At 46.7% G+C, this 8,380-nt stretch overlaps 1 protein-coding gene across 4 annotated transcripts in view; it reads right to left on the reverse strand.

The window, feature by feature from the left end:
* Positions 1–7,675, reverse strand: part of LOC149350915 (dopamine receptor 2-like) — a 240,260-nt gene extending 232,585 nt beyond the window's left edge. For all 4 annotated transcript variants that reach the window (XM_089580067.1, XM_089580071.1, XM_089580070.1 and 1 more), the window contains exon 1: positions 7,240–7,675. The gene's annotated coding sequence lies outside the window, so the exon portion shown is untranslated. The remainder of the gene's footprint in view (positions 1–7,239) is intronic.
* Between the last annotated feature and the right edge of the window lie 705 nt (positions 7,676–8,380).

Genomic DNA, 8,380 nt, shown 5'->3' on the forward strand with positions numbered 1-8,380 from the left:
ATATTCACTTAAGAAATTATAACTTTCAAAGCTACCGCATAATGATATTTAATTCCCGGGACCATTTCCGGGTTTTCACGTTTCGTAGGAAATGCGCCATACGCCCGATAAGCGTCTGCGGCCGCTTGTTCTTCTTTGCTGAGTGAACTTGGCTGCTCCCCGTCAGCAGTTATTAGGCGTCGCAGGGTGTTTAAGACACGCAATGCTGCCGTGGACGCTTCATTATTCTCGCGCTTTATTTATAGCGCAGAAACCAATTCAGCAATAGAGGTGTTATTGCAAAAGCGCACCCAATTGTGGTTTCTTTCAACGCTGTTTACCTGTATGATTTGAACTTCTTGCGCACCTACACTGGTTTAGGGGTGGAAAAAATAATTTAACCGCTCCAAATAAAGCTGCTAGAAGTATAGAATAATCCTGCTTGCTCTAGTTTACAGACGACAATGCTGCTCCTGTTGTATTGCGGCAACGTGCGACAGTTTCTAATGGGATTGCTGTTGGAGGTACGTCTGACAGAGTCACGCTTTTCGTCCTTGCGGTCTCAGGCTCGCACTCAGGCTCTCACCGGCTGCGGTACATCCCGGCCGCGGCGGTCGAATTGTGTACTGTGCGATGTCAGTGCACGTTAAAGAACCCCAGGTGGTCGAAATTTCCGGAGCCCTTCACTACGGCGTCTCTCATAGCCTGAGTTGCTTTGGGACGTTAAACCCCATAAACCAACCAACCAACCAACCAACCAACCGGCTGTGGCACTAAGCTCGCGTTACAACTGACGCTAACACAGTCGTTTTAAGCCTTCCGGGTGCATACGCAGTGTTTTATTTTGTTTGCTCGCGCGCACATAAACCGCCCGTGGGGATAGGCAGATTTGCGTCGTCCCAATCTATATGCACCCCTTCCACTCTGTGGGCACTTACGACGTGCTGTGGATGCCATTTCATTTGCGACTTTACCTTCGTCCCTCCAGACCACACACACAAAAACAAGGTGAAAAAAATGCTCCTTTCGTTTCCCGACGCACTGTACATGGCGTTGCGCATAGCGTTTTCTGTCGACAGCAATACAGCCCCTAGTATGACTTTTGAGCAGCGCTACGCATCACCATCTGCCTTTATGCCACGCGCCGCGGTTTGAGGTCGTCACCGAAACGACCGCGTAATGGTCCTCACATTTACGGGCTTTGCGTTTCGCCGCGTGATTTTCGCAGGGGTCATCGTCGAACGAGCCGATGCAGTGGGCTTAGCAGTCTCAGCGACACCTCCGACGCGAGTAACGCGCTCGTTTCACAAACGTCGATAAGACTGTTGCGCGGGGACTGGCAGGGCACATCATTGCGCACAGTGGCCACGGGAGCTTCAACAGCATACCTTCAACCCGACATCTTCTCAGACACTTCGCAAGCGGTTCTGCAACGACTGCAATTAGACCTTGCAAACATAAAGGCCGTTGTAAACGCAAACAGCCCTAGGCAAGTATCAATCATGCGTTCAAGAACGCCTCAAGATAGCTCCGCTAAAAAAAAAAAACTTACAAAACCTGTGCCATGCACAAGAACCTGGCAGCAGAAAGAGAGAGCAAGGCAGAAAAATTGCGGACGCTTTCCGAAAACAATAGAATTTACACTTAGCTTCATGGGGAGTGACGGCATAGAAGGAGCGTTTTTTTTTTTTTCGAATTGAGCCAAATCCACCTAAACGGGAGCTGATAAAAATGAGAAAGTTTCACATCTGCATAAACCGTATACTGTCCAATTGGTCTTATTGTATGATTTGCGTGCAAGTTAGAGCAACGCTTGACCATGATTTGTTGAAAAATTACGCAAATTATTTCGTCAATACCAGCACATAAACTTTAGATGTGGTTCTATTCAATGTGAAACTCTAGCTTTGAGCCAATTTTGTTTCAAAATGAATATGCTGTGAGTTGAACAGAAAAATTATTAGAATATCCATTTTGTGAAACCGGGGGCATTATAGTGCTTCACCAACACGAGCGAGAAAATGTGAATGGCATGTTTCTGTCACAAGCGCTGACTTGACAGCTTTCTTTTTTTGTGGCCCACTTTGGCAGCAGAAAAGTAAACTAGCGAGAATGCATGAAATCTAAAATTAGTTCGACTTTTTCCTAAATGCAGGATTAGCAGCGAAATGGTAGACGCAGACGCTACAAAAAATGACAGGACAAACGCTACTTCTGTCCTTTCATGTCTACGTCTGCCATTTCGCGAGTAATAACAAATTTAGGAAATTAGTAGTGAATAGTCCAACTACAAATTTTAAACTGCAATGTAACAGAGGCGCATCCTTCTTTCCTCGGTGACAGGGCTAACGATCCCTTCGTTATCGTCGTCTTCTGGGTTCAGATCTGCCGCCGATCTCTTCATATTCTGCGCAGTCGATCGCAAAGTAGCGCTGGAAAAGGAATAAATGATATCACGCTCGAAAGAATACAAGCTACGAGTCTCAATCATAAAAAGAAGGCTCTCACGAGCGGTTTTGGCTCATTTTGATCCGTACATCACCAGAATCTGGCTCATTCTTGATTTGAAATAGGATTTGTTCGCAAGTTTTCTTGGTTTTACAGGGCCTCTTTCGTTATCATAGTTTTTCCATAGACAAAATGTATGGATGTGCTCGCCACTGCAGTACAATTTGGCTTAGTTTCGTTCCTGAATTTAGCTCATTAAAAAAAAAACTCCTCATATGCGGAAGGTTTCAGTGTGCATTAGCTGCGCATTTAGCTTTCACGTTTTTCCCTCCACCTGCTATGCACTCCCCATCAACGTAGTGCCTACTTTCCTCTTTGCAAGTTAAGTACACTTCATCGTTTTGTTTGTTCATTGAACAAATCCTCAAGCGCCCCATCACAAATGCTATTACCTGGCCCGGAGTTTTTCGTAAAAACGCGTTTTTCGCCTTATAAAATGAAGAAAAGCTTGCCGAGATATAAGCTGGCTCTCTGCCACGGCGCTTTTGAGGCTACACAAATAAATATACTTCGTCAAAAGGGTGTCCAGAATAGTAAAGAACAGAGCTATGAAATGACAGGCACTGCAGCATAGCGGAATGACTCCTGCATTCGTGTTCAAAGTATGTGCTGTGTACTTACATGCGTCAGCATCAAGTGACTGTGTGCTTCCACAATAGAGTGCAAATAAACATTGGTTTCCACTTATATGCGCCTTCGCACGTCCTGTGTTCTCTCCCTGAAGTTACAAAGTCTGGCACTTCTCTTTCAGGCAATGTTTGTGTGAATTCAGTGCTATTCTTTCATCATTTGATCAAGCAGTCGCCGTTCTTTTATTGAATTGAATGTAATAGTCTTTACTGAGCAAGGTCACAGAAGGCCACACGGGGTTAGGGAAGCAAAGGACTCTCTCCGCGAAGTCTCATTATGTGATTTCCGTTTCAGAGTCACAAATATTTCACCATCTTTCTTCTTGGTTCCACTGAAATTTACTTTTTTAATATTTTCGCTATTCTTGCTTTTGAAGAATGGGCTTCTAAGTCAATTCGTGGGCATAACACTCCGCTGAGTGCTACTAAACTCTCTTGAAGCTGCAAATGCTTCTTGTTTCTTCCCCCACGAAATGCGCTCATTGCTGTTAGCAACAATAGGTGGCAGTGCCCTCAGCCTAAAAGCAGCTTGTGATTACATGTAAAAGAAAAGAAAAATTTGCAGTCTTCAGATGGGGATAGTATTACTAAGAGCTTGTCTTCCGTGCGCTGACGCCTTCTTGCGTTATTCAGTTATTGCTGTCCTTTTCGGATGCTGGAACCTGCGTCCCGAGTTCTGTTTTTCCCGCAAGCAAGCACATCAACGTACCGGCGACCGTTCTCATTCGGTTGCCTTCAAGATACACCAAGCATTTCACTACTATCGACGTAGAAGTGCCCAGCCTAAAGTCAAGAAAGGAATGCTGATGTGGGCGATAGATTTTTTTGTTTGTGTATGATTACCACACTGGATATACGAAAAGATGGAACGTGAAAAGTTGAGGCCAATCCGCGCGAATTAACATAAGAAAAAAAAATTAAGAACAGAAAGCATCAATATTACGCATCCCTTGTCACTTATTGACGAAAAAGCGATTACTCACCCTCTGAAGCCACGAAACAGGAACGTGCAGAAAGGCTCAACGGCCTTTAGGAGAAGGAAAGCTCAGTTTCTTAAAAGAAAATAAAAAAATAGAAGGCACGTAATTTCAATGCTAATGTTCCCACTCGAAACTGTGAAAAAAAATTGCACAAACTGGGGTCTTCTCTGGGGTTGCGTGCAGAAGACGTCATCAGTGAACATTTCGGTTTCTTGTCTTTTGCGAAAGGCTTCCCCATCAAGTGCGCATGGCACATATGCGACCTTATACTGAGGTACTGGAGAAATGAGCGGCGACAAGTGCTGAAACTGATTCGACGGGACATTTCGCTCATTTTTGAGCTGGAGGGGAGTCCTTACGCTCTGTGTGCTTTTCTCAGAATTTTTCAGCCAGATAAGTTTCCGACGCTTCTTCCCCTTGCGCAGTGTTTTGAGTAAGCTTTTTGGCAGGTTTGTTGCACAATCGAGGCATAGTAACTAGCGCAAAAAGACAATGACAGGGGAGAAACGACAGGACGCTCGCTACATTGTGTAGTCGTTTCTTTCCTGTCTGTGTGTTTTTGAACTATTTGCTATGTCTGGATTCAGTAACCAACGAGCCCAATTAAGAGCATGGGCTGCGTAGTGCTCAGCAAAGCAGAAGACGATATACTGATCCCGTTAGTTATTTTGAGTCAATATACACATAACTTCTTCTGCTGGTGGAAATACGGAGGATATAACTGGAAATCTTTAGTGGATAAAAAGCATCGCAAAATCCTCGGGTACTCGGAATCATGGATAGCATACGGTTCTGTTTAATCTTCGCAGCAATCAGCTATACAGTCAGAAATTCCCGATGAGAAAGCCCGTCTCATTTGATATTTCAGAAATAAGGGGAAAAAAATCATCAAGCTATGTTTTTCGACTTTCCAAGCATTATGGCTTCTGCACTTAGATGACATATAGAAGCACATGACACTTGTGTGTGCGAGGAAAACATGAAAGAAAGTAAAGTTTTAAAGAATCCTCGCCAACGCTGTAACTGCAGCGGCGTAAAGTAGGGCGTAGTTTTTGTACGTGAAAACTTCACGTTCCCATTAGTTGTCCACACTACCGTATCCGAAGTCTGTCCTCGTGTAAAATAATTGAAGGATTCCTCCGTTTTCTCCGGCACAGAGCGCAGTGTTGAATGGTAGACGACCAGAGCCGCGGGTCCCGGCCCACCAAGCACAGGATCGGAGCTAGGAAAAACAAACGAGGGGCGATCCGGGTGAACCTTCGAAATTGAATTACGCCCAATCAATAAGGACGACCGAGAGGGCCCATCTTGTGCCTGCAAGCGTTTGAACCATCTAGCAGGTCCCATTCCAGCGAGGCCCGAAACAGTCCGTTTTCCTGGCCTCTGTCCGGGGCAGCCTGTACCCGAGTCGAAGGATCGCTGCGCACAAAAGTAACCGATGGCCCATCCCGAAACATTGGCCTCGAAGAAAAACAAGTGCTGCCCCCGCAAGCCGCTCCCGCGGCAGCTATACGCTTTGCCAGTTTCCCGGGTGCGGGCGAACTTAAGGGCGACCTTTCTTTCGGGCGCCGAGGGCGCGCTCCTTGACACCCAATCGACGAGCCTAGCTTGAGGGCGCGCACGGGCCCGCGAACGTGCGGGCTGTCTTCTGCGGCAACCTTGACGTGCTTGGCTTCACAGGCGTCACGCGCAAAGGTAGCGCCGTAATTAGGGCCGCAATTAAGAGAGGCAGCTTGCTCGCACGAATCAGAGACTGGGCGGCTTTACTCTATGCGCACACAAGCCGCGAGTTCATTGGTTTTAACCGTCGTGTACTACGGCTACAACAGCCTTCGCCCCTTCCTTTTCTCTCCGTTTCGCGTTGCCTAATGAGTTCGACAGTCTTGCAGGTCAGCACTTAGGCATGCATCAATCGCTTGCGTATAAAGAAGGCCCGCTGAGGCTTCCCCCCATCTTCACTCCTTTCTTCTTTTGCTTTGTTGTCACTTCACGCCACGACAACTTCTGCGCCGCCGCGCAAGACGCGCGACTCATGTGTGTCACGCAAGGGAAGAGTAAGGAGGTGGTGTAAAGCTTTCGTGGCGGAACTTTACATGCGGTGTGGGGTGTTTATTTTTCATCGCGCATCGTATTTCCATTAACAGATTTCAGCATGCATGGTAGGAGCACTAACGCTACCGCAAGTCAAGGAGGAGTCTCCTTTATAAAAAGACACAAAGACACGCTACTTAGTATGTATTGTGATGGAAAAAAAATTGCGAGAAGTCAGGAATTCTTTCACGTGGTAGGAGATGACCCTGCAGCTACCCTTTAGTTTACTAGTAGCTGTTCGCGGCAAGTATAATTAACCTTGTTTCGTCACTGCTTGCAACGGCGAAGAACAAGTTCCAACAACGAGCCAGCGACCAGCTCCTTTCTTTAGGATGTCATTTCTGCCGTGATCGTACTTTGCGCCGCCAATGGAGAGTTTAGCATGAAAAAAAAATAAAAGAAATCGAAGGAGGCTCTTGGCTTTCTTCAGCATGAAACAACATAAAAATCGCAGTTTTTTTATGGTGCTCCTTTCGTTTTCAATTTTCCGTTTTTTTTTTTTCTAATCATAAAGTTTGCGACGTACATTCTTCGCTGTACTTTGAGAGATACCAAGACAAACTCCTGCGAACAAAACATTGCGCAGTGCGGGAGCAGGGAAGGTGGGTGGACACGGATGTATAACTTTCAGCATCGCCTTTAGAGTAGGCAGGCGATATTCTGCTGGCAAACAATGTGACGTGGAAAACACTCATAACCGGTTGGCCTCGTTCTCATAAAGCCCAAAGTCTCGGTACCAGTTCTTTTCATAGCGGGACTTTCAGCTTTAATAAAACGAGGCATTGTTTTAACAATCTCAACCTGCGTAGCTAAGGAATTCAAGTTGTCACTAAGCAGCATAGGACATTTTTTCACCATAGTATTTCTTCAGCGCTAGAAAGTTTTCTCGTAAGCGTAGCATAATATTTGAAAAAATCACGCTAGCATAAAAAAACTTCAAAGTGCAAACCCGCGATTGCGCATGCACTGCGCTCGTTATTATTATTATTATTATTATTTTTTGCATGGAACTCGACTTGTAGAACGAAAGGGGCAAAAAAAATGCAGCTCACCTTGGTTGCAGGTGGCACGTTGCGCTCTAGCCGCCGCCGCTTTCCAGGTTTGCCTTGTTGGATTCGATAGACAGACGGGATGAGGAAAAAGACGAAGAAAATCAAGGAACGCACGGAACGGGATACAGGGAAAAGAAAAGTTTTTTGAAGAGGAGAGAGCGAGAGAGAGAGGGAGAAAGAGGGAGGAAAGAAAGTCGGAAAACTGGCCCCTACAAGTGTTCGCCTTCACCGATCTTCAATGCCAACGTCCACCGCTCACTGCCACTTCTACAGAGACCGCCTTGTCGTAACGGGAACTCGCTTTAGGCCCTGGGTGTGGGTGATGGACGCAGAAAAGTTTCTTGCGCGGTGTCGCGCTCCGAGGGAGAGGAACAGGGGGGTGCGCCTATTGATTGCGGCTGAGAGTTGGGACGGCGCGCAGGGACCGACCGATCAGGCCGAGCATTCGAGCGGCGATGACGGGACCCCGTCGCCCCTGCGCCACCGCTTCACGGCGCGATCGGCGGCGAAGAGGGGGGCGCGCCCGCAGTCAGCGCCCTCCCGGGGCGGCCGACGAAGCCTCGGCGCCCAGCGCTGCCGCGTACGCGCGCGCTCCCGCGCAGCACTTTCTCAGCAATACCCTGTCGCGAGGACTCTTGGAAGAAACAACACATCGGCTGCCACTCGCACATGTTACAGAAAGCAGAGCGAAGAGCACGAGTTCGCGAATTTGGGGCAGCTAGGCTACAATTTTGTTGTCACTTCGAGAAATTTAGTCCTTTTTTTTTTTTACAAACCGGCGGGCTTGTTCATTTTAGCGAACGGGCAAGTATCTATAGGAAACTGGTATTTTGACAAGGATAGCGTTAGTGTTACATCGTTGAAAGGTGGATGCGGGCGCTAGTTCACTAGCTCGTATGCATGCGCCAGTGCCCAGTTTCTGGTGTATCTCACCAAATAAATATTGGGAAACATAAAATACTAAAGTTCGAACTACAACCTTTTTATTATTCCGAACACCTTCGTAGTCGCAGTCGCATCTACCAATTAATACATATTATTAATGTATATTACAGAGTTAAAACAGTTTTGGCCTTGAAGTCTTTTATTAGGGTCCTCAACCTTAAGCTCTGCACATCTAGGATCGTTCGCCCCTTACAGC

The sequence above is a fragment of the Amblyomma mixtum genome, chromosome 3 (genome assembly GCF_055824585.1).
Source record: "Amblyomma mixtum isolate Tamu chromosome 3, ASM5582458v1, whole genome shotgun sequence".
NCBI classification, from domain to species: domain Eukaryota; kingdom Metazoa; phylum Arthropoda; class Arachnida; order Ixodida; family Ixodidae; genus Amblyomma; species Amblyomma mixtum.